General features: G+C 46.4%; 1 protein-coding gene across 2 annotated transcripts in view; it reads right to left on the minus strand.

Moving 5' to 3' along the window:
• Window positions 1-16,797, minus strand: part of WWOX (WW domain containing oxidoreductase) — a 976,221-nt gene that overhangs the window by 48,604 nt on the left and 910,820 nt on the right. The gene's annotated exons all lie outside the window — the stretch shown is intronic.

Here is a 16,797-nt window from a genome sequence, read left to right on the forward strand (position 1 = left end):
TTTAATAAAGTGGGAGCTTTCCCTTTCAAGGTTAGAGTGAGGGGAGCCACCTTTGGTGTCAGCTGGAGGTCTCCACCATGAGCTCTGCATTCTTGTTCCGTTCGCCTGTCACTTGGCCTGATAGAAGGGCCTGATAACAGCTCTGATGCCTGGTGGCCTCCCCCCGAGCCCCACCCCATCCCTGCCTGAATGAACATCCTTCATTTAAACCCACAATAATGAGGACCTCAAAGTCAGAGAGGCAGGCACAAGGGCAGCCTGGAGGGGGCAAAAATGGCTTCTTGTTATAAAATTCACTCCATGTGGAAGTGGCAATCTAAAAGCAATCATGGCCATCTCCCCATTTTAACTGGTTAACCAGAAATATTTAACATGGTGGAAGGGGAAAAAAAAAAACCAACAAGCCCGGGGTAACGTGAGGGCACCCAGACACCGGCACTCCTCCGTTGCTTTGGCCCCAAACTCGTGAAAGAGAAATAAAAGTACTGATTTCTATTTTGCTATAAAATAGAAAACAGTATTGTAGTTTTTGTAGTTTGGCTCCTGGGCCATAAAGTTGCACTGAGGAAATGCTTTTATTTGCCAAACGGAATGTGTGAATGGGATGAAGTCTGCCTACTGTGTATGTGCCTAAAGTCTGTGTTTAGCTTACGCTTCTCACTGTTTGCATGTAAACCATGCCTACAAGGACCTAGAGAGGAAAACGTGGGTCGGGCTAGAAAACGCAGAACAGACTCCCTCTAGACAGCCGGACTGGTGCCTTTCTTCTCTCTTCTCTTCAATCTCTCTTCTCTTTCCCTTTCTTTTACTTTTCACACTACATTCTCTCCCTTACCTTCCTTTTCCTTTTCCTCTGTTCCCCCCCACTCCTCCCCTTCTTCCTCTCTCTTTAATAACATGATTAATATTTATTGATTACTGACTGTACGCTGGGCATTGTCCGAAGTTCTTTGTTCGCTTATCTCTTGCAGGGCTCCAAGCAACCCTATAAGTTAGGTGCCTTAATGATTGTTCCCATTTTACAAAATTGTTCATTTTACGAACTGCAGCTCAGGGAGAGATGAATGGTCTTTCTCGAGATCACCCAGACAGCGTCCAGCACAACTGAATCCAGACAGATGCCAAAGCATCTAAGATACTTCACAGTCTGCTGTGTTGGTTTATTTTCTCTTTCTCTGGTCTCTTCCTTGCTGACTCTTTCTCTTACTTTCTTCCCTCCTCCTTCCTTCTCTCTCTCCCCCATCTCTCCTTCCCGGGTTTGTATACATGTGTCTCTCATGGAAGATATAACAGCTCCAAGCGAATGCACACAGAGACCCGGCTCATACACACATACGGTAACGCTTGTCAACAAATACTGCTTTTGGAAAGAGGCCTCATCCTGTGCACGTGTTTGGATAAATGCCTGAAAGAGGACGTGCATGTGACTGTTGAAAGGTGCTGTCTTTAAACCATAAGTAATAACCAAATCTGCCCATAAGCACTTTTTCTGGGAGAAAACATTCTTTTCCCGGAGGCTGGGAAGGTGGATCCTGAGATGAATTACAGAGAAACAGGAGGCAGAAAGCAATACCTGTGCCTTCACGCCACAGCTCTCTGAGGAGACCTGCTTTGCAGAAGGTCAAGGAAGGACCCCTAGACCCAGCCGGGGCTTAGAGCCAGCTCCCTCAGCACGGCCTCGAGTGCAGCTGATATGCAGGGTGCCCTTTTCCTGAACTCTTGAGTTTCTTAATGGGGACTCATGATAGCTGAGGATACAAGGCCTTGGCATGGCCTGGAGAAATTACAAGGGCGAACTTCACCCCTCCCTAGGCCTGCTCTTACCTGTGTCCTGTGTTCCAGGATCTCAACCCCAAGGGTATCCCTGTTTCACAAAGGCCAGTGATAACTGAGGCCATCCATGCCCTGCCGTGTTTGCCATCCATGTTGCCCATTAGGGGGACACCAGTGCTACTGAGATGGCTTGAGAGTCACCGTCCTATATATGGGCTCCAGAGGAAGGCCCTGAACTTGAGAGAAACACGCAAGGGGGAAGGGGAGTAGTACAATCCGTGCACCTGTGCACGTTACTCTGCTCTGCAGGGCATTGGCCCAAACTTACAAGACAGGAAACTGCACTTCCAGGAAGAAAGTTCCTCCCGGGAGCCCCTGCACCTGTCACATAGGAAGCCCTCCATGAGGGTTTATCGAATGTAACTCATACCAGCATTTCATCAACCCAACGACAAGTACAAAAACGCGTCTCAGTCCGTGCAAACAATTGTGTGAGATCAGACACCCCGGTTAATAGGTAGGAACACTCAACAAGAGATCGGGATAGTTTGTGGGGTGAACCAGTGACCAGTTCAAATATCACTGATGACTTAAAGCTGCCCCGCCCCCCAAAAAAGGACACGTATAGGAGACAGGTGTCCTGCCTCTGGCCCTGGCTCCTGCCAACTTATTAAGACATTTTGTACAGGTCGAGTCACATCTCCAGGCTTTGGCTGGCCTTTCTGGGGCCTGGGAGGGAAAAGGAAGGCCCAGGGCGTGCTACCTAAAGGGACAGTGGAAAGATAAGCCAGGCAGGTGGCAGAAGAAGCATCTGTGAAAGTGAAGAATCCAGATGTAACTTGCCCAGAAACTTCTTCATTTCTGTTTCTCTCTCTTTCACTCTCTCTCTCTCTCTGTTGAGCCAGTATTCGTTGGCTGTTTACTGTATGTGGCAAGATTATGCTCTGGGCTTCCCATGTCATCCTTATAACAACCTTGAGTGGGAGGGGGGCGCTGTAATGACCTTCATCCTACAGATAAAGAAACTGAGGCTTAGTGAGCTAACCGATTCGTTCAAGGTCATTTAGCTTATACAGGATGGAGGGAGGATCTGAAGTGAGCGAGGCTTCACCCCACCAGCAGTGCTCTTAAACTCCACGCCCTATTTCTACCTCTTTTCCTTGCATCCTGGAAGTGAGTCCAGAATTGCCTCTACCTATACTTGGCAAATCTGTTTAATGCGGTCTATGTTAAATAATACACAGATGTCTTTTGGAAGAGGGGGGAAGCGGTGCCCTTTACCTGCAATGCTGACACAATCATAGTAATAAAAATAGTAATGGCAGTGTAATACCAGCAGCAGACACCTTTATCAAACTAGATTAGGTAACAGGCTATATTTGAACATGTATGTGTATTGTATATATTTTATGTACGTATATATATATCTACACACACACAAACATATACGCACATACACATCTTTTTCTCTAATCTGCACTATTTTAATTCCCATTTCATTACTAAGGAAACCAAGGCTCAGAGAAGCTAAATATCTTGCTCAGGATCGTATGGGAGGTAGCTGCAGAGCCAAGTCTGATATATCCATCTACCTGACCCAAAGCTATTGCTCTTGAAAGAAAAAAATAATTAAAATAACCCCCCCCCCCAAAAAAATACTTCCACAGTGCCTCTATGCCACTTTAGAATTTATATAACTGTTTCAAGTACACAGTTTCATTTGATCCTGACGACAACCTTGTGAGTAGCTATTACTGATATCAGTGTGGAGTATTCATCCGACCCCGATTTTACAGATGATGGAATCATGGGGCTGGAGGTGACGTGACTTGCCCAGGGAGCTGCAGCCAACAGCAGGGGGAACTGGGACCAAAAACCAGTCCTCAGACTTGTACTCATTGGGTCCCATTGTGTCCCCCTTGCTCGACGTGGAAGAGCTTGCCCCTGCCCGGTGGCTCTGCGAGCCGGGGACATCCATGCGTCAAGACACTCCTCCTGGGACTTCCCTGGTGGTCCGGTGGTTAAGAATCCGCCTTCCGATGCAGGAGACGTGGGTTCAACCTAAGCCCGTGCACTCTACAGCCCGCGTGCCTCAACTACGGAGCACGCGCGCTCTGAGGCCCATGCGCTGCAACTAGAGAGCCTGAGCGCCTCAACGACTCAGCCCGCACACTCTAGAGCCCGCCGGCGTGCCGCAAGAAAGATCCCAAGTGCTGCAACTAAGACCCGACACAGCCAAATAAATAAATAAATAAATACTGGGGGGAAAAGAAAAAAAAAGACACTCCTCCCGCTGAGGTTCTCAGAACTGACAGCTTCCATCTTGAACAAATAGCCTAGCGCTCATTTGGATGTTCTTGGCCTCGGGTGTAGGGCCCCCACTCCAGCAACTCCTTTGCCAAGTGAATTTAGACAATGTTCTCAATGCCAGTTCTCTCGCTGCAAATGGGAAGAGACTTACAAAGCAGCTGGCAGCAGCCGCCTGTCACAGCTTCTGCAGTCAGAAATAATGACGGGTCAAAGCCAGCCCCACATCCCAGAGCTCCCCAGGTACGCATCCCGATGCTAGGAGTCCGAACGCCCCTCCTGAGCGGACCCTCTTCAAAGAGCAAGTGTAGCATCCACCCCCAAGATGACAAGCAAAGCCTGGAGGGCTGGGAGGGAGAAATAAATCCTGACTCAACGAGGAGAAGGATTAAAAAGTCACCTAGCATGAGGAGAATTCGCACTCCACAAATTTTTCTCGACTGAGTAAATTTAAAGAAATAAAACTAGATTGAGCATGCGTTTAATACTGGCTGCTATCTTTTGCTTTGCTCTGCTCTGCTCAGTGGCTTGTTAAATATGAAAAGATTTGCCCTGCAAGGAGACACAGGGAGAGGCAATCTCTGAGGAACTCATCAGACACCCCGCCCCTCCTCTTTGTAACCTGGGTGAGATGAAGAGTCCTTTTTTTTTTTTTTTTTCCTGCCATCACCCGAGTGCCCCGGTCTTGTGTACAAGTCTCAAATACGATCATGGTATCACCACTGTCTCTTAATAAAAGGTGTGATATAAAAAGCTCATTCGAGATGCCAGGAGTTTCCCTTTCTGACCCTGGCTGCCTGAGAGGCAAATTGCATTAGAAAATGACATGCCATTCATCTCGTGAGTACTTGCAGGAACATTTAGCTAATTAAATGATTAATAAATTTAACACTGCTTTATAATTTCATTTAGCTGTGTTGGAAATCACACGGTAAGCTGCGTATGCACCGAATGAGATTAGGTGGGAGTGAGGGTTTCGGAGGCTGCCCTGGTAATTGAGATTAGTCTATTACTATGGTGACCTTTTTAACTTTTATATTCTCTTGTTAAAGCGAAATAAAATTTTATTCACTTTTAAGGAATATTTACTTAGAGAAATTTACATGAAATTAAAGAAACACGGAGCCCAGAAGCCTACTGGGGCCAGAATCCATGCACTGTTTCCTTTGTAATTTTCAGAGCCCCTTGAGGAAACTGTCCTTAAAAGCCGGAGGCAGAGTGAAGAACTGTGTGTCTTTAGGTAGATCATTCATTCACTCAATGAGTGCTGAGTCCCTGGTTATATCCTGGGCACACTTCTAGGCCCTGGTACTATAGCAGTAAACATGCCCCAGGTCCCTGCTTTCCTAGAACTTAAACTGTACTAGAGAAATACAGACAAGAAGCAAATAAATAAATAACAGAGAGTCATAGTGATAAGCACAATGTAGAGAATTAGACAAGATGGCTTCTGTAGGCTGGGGAGCTAAAGAAAACCTCTCTTCAGAGGTGACAATTAAGCTGAGATCTGAATGAGAAAAAAGCCACCAGCCATAGAAAGCTCAGGAGGGACAGCACACCAGAACAGAGGAGACGGAGGGTGAAGGTCCCGAGGAGGGAACGCATGAACTTGGTGTATTCAAGGCACAGAAAGCACAGTGAGACTGGGAGCTGAGAAGCTGCAGGAGTTGGTGATGCAGCAGATGTAGGAAGGGTCAGACTAGGAGGGGCCTGCTGACCACGGAAAGGACTTCGGACATTTTTCAGTCGGTGTAGTGGGAAGCCGTTAGAGGGTTACCAGCAGGGCACTGGCACCAGCTGTCAAGTGATTCCATCTAAACTAAGGGCTTCTGCAGCCACAATTAAGAGTGGGACTGGGGCTACCTCCTAACTTTTTGAAGAACAAAAAGACTGACTTGCTTTCTCTCACCTTCAGCCTCTTTTTTTTTTTCCTTTTCTTTGCTTTTTGGCCGCACTGCGCAGCTTACGGGATCTTAGTCCCCCGACCAGGGATCGAACCTGTGCCTCCGGCAGTGAAAGCACAGAGTCCTAACCATTGGACCATCAGGGAATTCTCCAGCCTCCTTTCTAAGCTGTGTTTTTTTTTCAACTGAAAACTGTATTTGCTGGTCTGACTTCTCTGTTCTTTTCTCAATATGGTCAGCTCTCCATATCTGTGGGTTCCACACCCGCAGATTCAACCAACAGTGGATCAAAAATATTTGGAAAAAAAAAAAGAAAGTCCCAGAAAGTTCCAAATAGCAGAACTTGAATTTGCTGCATGCTGGTAACTATTTACTTAGCATTTACATTGTATTTACAGCTACTTACACAGCATTTACGTTGTATGAGGTATTATACCTAATCTAGAAATGATTTGAAGTATATGGGAGGAGGTACATTGGTTACATGCAAATTCTATGCCATTTTATATAAGGGACTTGAGCGTCTGAGGATTTGGGTATCCATGGGGAGGGGGGGGTCCCAGAACCAGTCCCCATGGATACTGACTGGATGTGGTGCCTTGTGGTCCCAGGTGTTTTGAAAATGTTTCCGATTATCCCCTTCTTTACAGTTCTTCTCATCCAATTTTCGCTCTCCTCATCCATAAAGTCCCAAAGTATATATATTTTTTTTTTCCTTTTTTTTTTTAAGATCTTTATTGGGGTATAATTGCTTTGCAATGGTGTGTTAGTTTCTGCTTTATAACAAAGTGAATCAGCTATACATATACATATATCCCCATATCTCCTCCCTCTTGCGTCTCCCTCCCTCCCACCCTTCTAGCTGGTCACAAAGCACCGAGCTGATCTCCCTGCAGCTGCTTCCCACTAGCTCTCTATTTTACGTTTGGTAGTGTATATATGTCCATGCCTCTCTCTCGCTTCGTCCCAGCTCAAAGTATATATTTTTAAACTTCAGAAGTCTCTGCTTGGTTCTCTCCTGTATTAACCATGTCTTTAGTTTTTCTGTATTCTGATGCTTTGACACCTGAGCCTTGCTGACCTTGGAGGGACCACCCCTCCCAGAATTAGTCAGTTCCTAGAGACAACAAACAGTTCACCTGAGCCTTTCAAATGTAAATCAACCAATCCTGAACCTAGACTCCAATCCCTTTCTTTCTTGGGCTCTCAATTCCTGGCCACTATCCCTCGGCCTTAATCACCCCAGGGCCAGGTACCAGACAACTAGGGGAAGGCCCTCCTGGCCACAGCCTGCCGAATTTATTCAGACAAGCCAATCCCATGTCTGCTCACCCTGCCTCACCTGTTGCTTCCTAAAGAAACCACAATAAAGGCTCTTGTCCAGTTTCAATCTCTCCTGACTGACCCTGGTGCTTCCCCAAATGCCCTCCCCTCCATGGCACTGGGTGTCCTGTTCTCGAGATCTGTTGAGAATCGCAAACTGTTTTTGCAATGGCAGCTGTCTTCTGATACGTTGGTTGTACTGTACCTAAATGATAATAAAACCTACCTTTCAAAACATCTCCAGATACCCAGTCTTGCTGCTCTTCAAATAATAAGACTTACTGAGGTCTTGCTATGTGCCAGATGCTGTAGAGACAGGACTGACCTTAAGTGATTTTAATTTAATCCTCCCTCCTACAACCCTGAAAAGAGGAGAGTTTGGAGCCATTTTATACATGAAGAAACTGAAACAGAGTTTATGAGACTTGCCCAAGGCCACGTGGCTCTAAGTGTTAGAGCTGGGAGTTAAACCCAGAATAGAGATGGTGTAGTTCATAAATTAAGAGAAAGAAAGATCAGTTTCCTTCCCGATGAAATGAACTAATTTAAAAAAACTGCATCTTAACAGATGCTTGAATAATTCTGTTCTGTCTTGTTGGATCGTCCTGCCAAACTTGTTTGGAATCTGCTGCTGCAATTTGTTGCTCAATCCCTTTCTCTGCCTAGTTTCTCATCCAGGCACATTTATCTCGAATTCCACTTTTCCCCTAATTCCTTCCCTTCAGTTAATATAAATACTCAGAAAATGTCTAAAGAAATGTCCGGGGCCATTTTACCAGGTGTCTTGTGCCATTCTTCCAGAATGAGGGCCAATTCCTCAGAATACCGCTAACAATCATCAAAGAACTTCACACTTCTGATGCTCTCACATTTTGCAAATCTACGTATTCAACGTTGAAAGTTTTTGCTGTTAGTTGTTGTTGATTTTTTTTTTCCCCCTACCAGCCCGTAGAGAAGATGAAATAAAAGATCTTCCCTTCAGCAAGCGTTTAGAGTAGTTTCAATTTCAGGTAATTAGGCATACATCCCTTGAATATTCTTAAGACTCTGAACACATACACACCCTTAACATTTGAAGCCCTGTGATACCTGCTGTAAACTCTCAAATTTGTGAGCAATTACCTTTGTAAGCAGTGTTTCTGGAAAGTAACATCTGCGTGTGATTCACACTTTTTTTTTTTAACTTGTTAATTGTCTGGTTGTTAACTCTACTAATCTTACGACGCTTAAGAATTCGTCATTCTTCTTACAATGTCTTCTACCTAGCGTGCAAAATTTGGACACACCTGTGTAATTAAAATATTTTCTGCTTAAAAAAAAAAATCCCAGTTGTTTGGCTTACAATCACATTAGCACCTGTTAGTAGTAACAGATGAAGTAATGAGTAGCAGGAACATGCACATCCTAGTTTTGAAGAAGTGGTGACCTGCCTGATTTTCTAGAAATTGCAAGCTCAATATTTTACTCTTTTATTTTTAATAATGATATGACCATGTGAGTTACAAGTGCTTAGATGCTTTAAGTATTTCCTTCATTAGATGCTCAGACATCACCAGAGAGACTTGTGCCTAGATTTTTTTAAGCTGGAATTCTTCCTCCCTTCTTCCCTTTCTCCCTCTTTCTTTTTCAAATGTATTAGTCCACTATGAAACCTGACACCACACTAGGCACTGATGATAAGAGAAGAAAAAGAATTCTGCCTTCCTAGGAGTTTACGGTATAATCCTCTCTATTCAAAATGTGGCTCAGGGACCATCCTCATTAGCATCCCCTGCGAGCTTGTTAGGGATACAGAATCCACATTCCATCCCAGACATCCTGAATGCAAATCTGTACTTTCAGGAGGATCCCTAAGTGATGCGTAAGCACGTTAGAATTGGATAAGATCCTCTAGTTCAGGGGCCTGTTATCTCTGACAAGGCGGCCAAATCTAGGCAGCCGTCTGGTTTTGCTGTTATTGTTGTTTACTTTTTACTGTCTATGATCTAGGAATGTTTTTGACATTTTAAATGGTTATATTTTAAATGGCTATATGACTACTTACCTCTGCTTTGATAGCCTCCATTTTGTCTCTTGGACTGCAAACTCTAAACTCTTTACTTTGTGGCTTTTTAAGTGAAAGTCTGCTAACCCCTGTTCTCGAATTTAGATGAATGCAGAACCCAAGGTATGAATGAAGGCACGGATGAAGGTTATCTTTTGAAGCAAACACGGCACTGAAAATATCTTTCAAACTGCCAAGTGTCAGACGTCAGAGGAACGACGAGATGTTTTCGTGTGCGTCTAGTTTTTGTTGTTTGTTGGTTTTTACAAAAACTGTGACATGTATTCAACAGGAAGATTGGCACGGAAAGCCTGTATCTTGGAACAAACTTGAAAAAGCTACAAGTGTAACATGAATTTCACAGCCCACACTCAGAGATCCATCAGGTCCTGAAAAGGCAGTTCTCAGAATCAGAAGAACCCCAAAACATGAAAATTACTGCAACTGGTTCCATCAAAGTTCATACAAAAGTAACGAACAGCAAACTACAGATGGCAGTTCTACCGCACATATCCACCTGCAAAAGGGCTGTGTTTTTAGATGTTGCAAACTTTTAGTTTTTCCAAATTAAGAAGGCACAGAATTGCCATTTACTTTCTCCATCACTTCAGAACACAAGAGCGGTTACTGTCCTTTCGCTTGAGTTAACCTTTTCTGGCAAACAGTTTTCTTTTTTAACATGTCCATATCCATATCTATCCTTTGGGGTGGATTAACTAAGCAAATATTAGTTCGGGGCCAGTGTTGAGGACGGATAAGGAGCAAAAAGAAGACGAGACAAGAACTGAAATCAGAGAGGAGAGACAGGAAGAAGCAAGAGCAGACAATCTTCAGAAAAAGAAACTCAAATAGGGAACAGGGGACAACATTTCCACAGGGTCAGTGACCTGATCACTTCCAGTTGACAATAAATAGATACTTGTTGCACTGGATTAAATTAAAAGGAGTGAAGTGGGTGTTAATTTGCAATGGCAAGACCCAAGGTGCCTACTTTTCATACCATGTAGGGCTTTGACATTAAACAAATGGGAGCCTGTTCTTTGAAGATCATCTGTGATACTTCAACTCAGCTGGTTAGAACAGGGGCCCAAGGGAACCAAAGTTCTCTGGATCGGGGCAGAACGCTTTGCTCTCTTTCCTCCCAAGCGCTACACGTTTGTGGAGCACAGTCACGGCTAGCATCAAGGATGACAGGACAATGGTGTGGACAGTCCAGCCTAGCCCATCAACAGGCCTGGAAAGAACTAGTCGAAGCTTAGGGGCTGTCACCTGGCCAAGAGCATCTCCCTTGAGTACAGATTACAACCTGATCTTTATTTGAATGCATCGCCCTGAAAGAGCAGAAACTTAAAACAAAACAAAACAAAACAAAAGCAGATGATATGAAAGTCTGCTTTAGCTGACTATGGTATTGGGGGGAATTAAGCAGTGTGCATGATGAGATTAAGGCCTTGTATGATTCCCAACTTATGATTAACGTAGTCACAGCAAAACGTAGAGGGTCTTTACTGCCTTTCAGCGAGGTAACTGACAGCGTGCAGGGATTATTAGTATTGCTACTTAGGCTAATACACAATCTGAATTTCCAGAAATGCCATTACTGTGGACTGCTCCCTAGGGATCTATGTATAATGGCAGAAGTTACTACCCAAGGACATCTCCCCAGCCCCTAAAGAAATACCCACAGACAGAGAAGGGCTCTGCATGGCTTCCCTCTCACTGAAAGGGCTGCTCAGAATGACTGATTAGACTCTTGACCTTCCAAAAAAATTGTACAGGGACCTTTCCAAGCTGGAGACGGGAAGCCAGATGGGGCAGGGTTCAAATCCCAGCACCCGTACTTCTTAAGCCAGCCACTCTACTTTACTCTGTCTCAGTTTCCTTCTCCTCAAATGGGATTTTTAGGAGGTTAAATGAAAAATACAGCAACTTCCTGGCACATAGTGTGTGCTCAGTGGATTCTGGGTTTTTTCGTCTTGTGCTCATAGAAACCGGGCCTCTGTTCCTGGGGCGCATGCTGCCCCTCAGGCCTTTCCTGGCTTCATCTAGGAGCCTGTATTCACCTTTTTCCCAGTGTCATCTCCTCCAGGAAGCCTCCCCTGATGCTCTTGGGCCAGGAGCAGTCCCCACTTTCCACTGTCTCCTGGGCCTACTTCTATCCCTGCTTTTAACTCAAAGAATGGAACCCAGCCCCTCACGGTTCTATCTCCATGGAAGTGAGCTCAGAGGAGCTGTGTCCATCTTCACCCCAGTGCCAGCCCATCCTCGACACATGGAAGGTGCTGGAAGTCAGGTGAACTGGAGAACAGCAGCCTGTGCTCTGCATGCAATGAGCTGCAGTTCCAGTTTTCTGCTCTCGTGGGGCATGGCCGGGAGGGTGTTTTTAAAGCTCAAGTTTTTGCTGCATGGTTTTGCCCCAGACCACTCTTTTGCTCTTGATTCAGGAAGAAGCCTGTTCAGCCCAGACTTCTGCTTTGGTCCAGTCGGCCTGTGCCCTGCTCTGCCCCCTCCATCATCTGATCTGTCAGCATGGCTCAGCTAATCCTGCTCGTTGGGGCCTCTGGGCTCGCACAGGGGAGCGATGCAAGCAGAAGTTCCAAGGCAGTGCTGAGAGAAATGAAGTTCCTAACCAGCTCTCCTTTTATAGGAAAAGGTGGAAGACAAACGTCTCAATGGTACTGGAGGAAACAGCCCAAGGTGTATGGCAAGATCAAGGCCTTCTATGATACCCAACTCATGATTAATTTGGTGTCAACGAACCTAACTTTTCCCCCTTATCAAAGGGACAGTTTGTTGCCTTTTTAAGACTCAACCTAGATACCTTCTGCTAGTCACATGTGATATTTCACGGCTAAACCACCAGAAAAGATAAATAAAGGCAATTCCCAAATCACAGAGGAGAGAATTATAATCACATTAGAGTCAAAACTTGAAAATCAAGGCAGGAGGCCAGGCTTTTTCTTGCAGTTACAAGAACTCTGGGATCACACAGACCCATCAGATGGCTCTAATGGGTCAGGGGCCTGTCAGGGACCCTGCAGGGTGTTCTGAGACCAGCATGACCCCAACACCAAACATCATGGCAACTAACTTCCTTCCTTGAACCGCAGGCCTGGCCTCCATGTTCTGCCTTATTTCGGCGAGAAAGGCAGGCGGTCCACAAGCCGACAGTGAGCCCAGGCTGGCCCACTTCTAAATCTCACGATAATTACATCACTATTTGTAATGAGTCCGAAACCAGCCCTCAGATGTGCAAAGGCCACAAGCAAAAGCACGTCTTCAGCCTGGATGCTAATCACGCAGAAAGAGGGGTACTGGTTTCTGTCCTCTCCCTTCCCAAGCCCCCGCCAATGCTGCGGAGCACCTGGCCCACTGTAACCACAGAGAAGGTGCACGTGCTCCTAGTGCCTAGAAGAAATGAGAACCTACAGACTGGGGAGACTTTACCCCGCACCTGCTTGATCTGTGTTTTTAATGACCTCTTGGTACTCACCGCAAAGGAGGACTCTTCACTAGGAAGAAACCCCAAAAGTAGTGACAAGTCAACAACTGCAGGGAAGAATGTTCCAGATTTCGAATGCTTAGTGGGACTGGGTATTTAGGACATAGTGCCCCTTTTACAGTTAACTCTATGATATAGAAAAAGCAGGGGACGCATTTCCCGGGGAAATTCGTCTTTCCTCTTTAATATGAAAGGGATAGATGTATACATTTAATAAATGTGCCAATCACAGGTTGACTTTTATAAAATGACTAACTTTAAAAAGGGGAAGTAATTATTTGTGGAATGTTGTATGAAGCCTCAAGTCGGGGGAAATGGAAAAGGGCTGAAAAGCGAGGGTGAAAAAGTCTTCTGTGTCAGTGATGGCACAGTGAGGTCCTGCAGGCTGGATCCGGCCTGTGGATGTATTTTGTTTGGCTCATGCAATGGATTCATTGCCAACACTTAAAAATTGGATGATTCTACATTTGCAGGTTCTCTGGAAAAACTGGAAGTTCTGGCAAAACTGGACTAATTTTTACTTGGCAGAATTCAGCTGGAGTTTAATAACGGCTGCCCCTATACACAGTGCATGGACACAACCCTTGACACTTTCTACTGTCTTCCATACACTGGGGGCAGTGCCATTTATCATGTTATACACAGACGACTTCATTCATTTATTCCACCCGCCTGGTACCTGTAGGCATCTGCATTTGCCCTATTCTACGCTATATAATTATTACTTATTAATAGGTTGTTTTATTAATTAATTTATTTGGTTGTACCGGGTCTTAGTTGCAGCAGGCGGGCTCCTTAGTTGTGGCTCACCGGCTCCTTAGGTGCGGTACATGGGCTCCACAGTTGCAGCTCGCTGGCTCTTCAGTTGTGGCATGCGAACTCTTAGTTGTGGGATCTAGTTTCCTGACTGGGGATCGAAACTGGGACCCCTGCGTTGGGAGAGCGGAGTCTTAACCACTTTTTATCTCCAAGTTCCTGATGCATAAATCAGAGATAAACCAACATGCCACATTTAGTGAGAATTTCCTCATCTAGAAAAGTGAAGGCACTGAAGCACAAAGTCCAAAGCTACTCTTTGGCACTTCCATAACTCTATGGTTTGGGAAAGGATCTCTTCCACCAGTAACAAGAGGAGTTTTCACCGTTAATCTCTTCAATCTCTTCAATCAGGTAGCCTGATGAGAACCAGTCTTAGTGCCAACAGGATCGTTGCACTTCAGCGAATCATGTCTCTGAGTGTTCTCAGCTGCCTTAAAATGAGAGGCCTAGGGCATCCCTGGTGGCGCAGTGGTTGAGAGTCCGCATGCCGATGCAGGGGACGCAGGTTCGTGCCCCGGTCCGGGAAGATCCCACATGCCGCGGAGCGGCTGGGCCCGTGAGCCATAGCCGCTGAGCCTGTGCGTCTGGAGCCTGTGCTCCGCAATGGGAGAGGCCACAACGGTGAGAGGCCCGCGTACCGCAAAAAAAAAAAAAAAAAATGAGAGGGCTAATCAGAGAGGAAAGTCCTTGATCAGGAAAGTATGTCCTTTTTGGGTTCCCATAACAAACATAAATGAGTCCTTCTTTTTGCCCATAGATGTGATGTTACTGGTAAATGGCAGGTGAAGATCCCTTTACCAGTGGTGTGGATGGGTTGATAAATGGATAGATGGATGGATGGATGGATCTGAACCTCTTATATGAATCCTATACTCAACACTTATTTTGCAAGATGGCAGATTGAGTGTAGAAGGGGCATCCATGCCAGTGGAACTGAGTGGTGTATACTAAGCAATGGGAGGCCAGGACTGGTCATCTAGCCTTCTGCCCTAACCCACTGGCTGTGGGCCTAAATGCAGTCTGTGGCTGAATGCCAGCTGATGAAGAAGTACACACTAAAATACAGGCAGGCAGATTATTTTTAAGACTGAAAACTAAACGCTCACTGATTTCTATGCAATTCAGGCTGCGCTCCACAGTAGCTGATGGGTACCCAGTAGAGACCAGCCCACAAGCAGGGAGCTATGCTACTCTCACACCCTCCTAACCACAAAAATGGAACCCAGCCAACAGATATTTACTAAGTATCCTCTTCGTGTGAAGCACTGCACTGAGATAGATGTTTGCTGAATAAAAATCTGTGGACTGTTAACAAAACATTAGGAAACTCAATCCAACAACGCGCAAAATGTCTTATATGCTATGAGTGGGATTTATCCCGGGTATGTAAAGCTAGTGCAACGTTCAAAAACCAATCAATGTAATCCACCAAATCAATAACCTAAGAAGAAAACTCGTATCAGCTGAGACACAAAAAGCATGTGACAAAACTCAACAGCCATTCATGATTAAAAACAAAAAACAGAAACTCGTGTCAAATTAGGAATAGAGGAGAATCACCTCAACTTAATAAAGCAAACCTTAAAAAAACCTATAGGTGGCATCGCATCTCATGGTGACATAGTAAATGATTTTTTCCCCCTAAGATCAGGACCAGACCAGGATACCTTTTCTCATCACTGTTATTCAGTATAGTACAGGGGATGCTAGCCACTGCAACGAGGCAGGGAAAAGTAGTAAAAGGCACACATATTGGAAAGGAAGAAATAAAACTCTCCATTTGCATTTGAAAAGACTGGCTATACAGAAAATCCCAAGGAATCTCAAAACAAAACAACACTCCTGGGAATTGCTGGGGAAGATGGCGGAAGAGTATAAGACGCGGAGATCACCTTGCTCCCCACAGATACACCAGAAATACATCTACACCTGGAGCAACTCCTGCAGAGCACCTACTGAACGCGGGCAGAAGACCTCAGACCACCCAAAACGCAAGAACCCCCCCACGTACCTGTGTAGGGCAAAAGAAAAAATAAACAGAGACAAAAGGATAGGGACGGGACCTGCACCAGTGGGAGGGAGCTGTTAAGGAAGAAAGCTTTCCACACACTAGGAAGCCCCTTCGCGGGCGGAGACTGCGGGTGGCGGAGGGGGAACGCTTCGGAGCCGCGGAGGAGAGCACAGCAACAGGGGTGTGGAGGGCAAAGCAGAGAGATTCCCGCACAGAGGGTCGGTGCCGACCGGCACTCACCAGGCCGAGAGGCTTGTCTGCTCACCCGCCGGGGCGGGCGGGGCTGGGAGCTGAGGCTCGGGCTTCGGTCAGAGCGCCGGGAGAGGACTGGGGTTGGCGGCGTGAACACAGCCTGCAGGGGGTTAGTGCGCCACAGCTAGCCGGGAGGGAGTCCGGGGAAAAGTCTGGACCTGCCGAAGAGGCAAGAGACTTTTTCTTACCTCTTTGTTTCCTGGTGCGCGAGGAGAGGGGATTAAGCGCGCTGCTTAAAGGAGCTCCAGAGACGGGCGCGAGCCGCGGCTAACAGCGCGGACCCCAGAGACGGGCATGGGACGCTAAGGCTGCTGCTGCCGCCACCAAGAAGCCTGCGTGCGAGCACAGGTCACTATCCACACCCTACTTACGGGGAGCCTGCGCAGCCCGCCACTGCCGGGGTCCCGGGATCCACGAACAACTTCCCCGGAAGAACGCTCGGCGCGCCTCACGCTGCTGCAACGTCACGGCGGCCTGCAACGTCACGCCGGCCTCCGCCGCCGCAGGCCCGGCCCGCACTACGTGCCCCTCCCTCCCCCCCGGCCTGAGAGCGCCAGAGCCCGCGAATCAGCGGCTCCTTTAACCCCATCCTGCCTGAGCGAAGAACACACGCCCTCCCGCGACCTACACGCAGAGGCGGGGCCAAATCCAAAGCTGAGCCCCGGCAGCTGTGCGAACAAAGAAGAGAAAGGGAAATCTCTCCCAGCTGAGCCTCAGGAGCAGCGGATTAAATCTCCACAATCAACTTGATGTACCTGCAACTGTGGAATACATGAAGAGACAACGAGCCATCCCAAATTGAGGAGGTGGACTCTGAGAGGAAGATTTATGATTTTTTTCCCCATTTCCTCTTTTTGTGAGT

This window comes from Orcinus orca, chromosome 20 (assembly GCF_937001465.1).
Source record: "Orcinus orca chromosome 20, mOrcOrc1.1, whole genome shotgun sequence".
NCBI lineage: Eukaryota > Metazoa > Chordata > Mammalia > Artiodactyla > Delphinidae > Orcinus > Orcinus orca.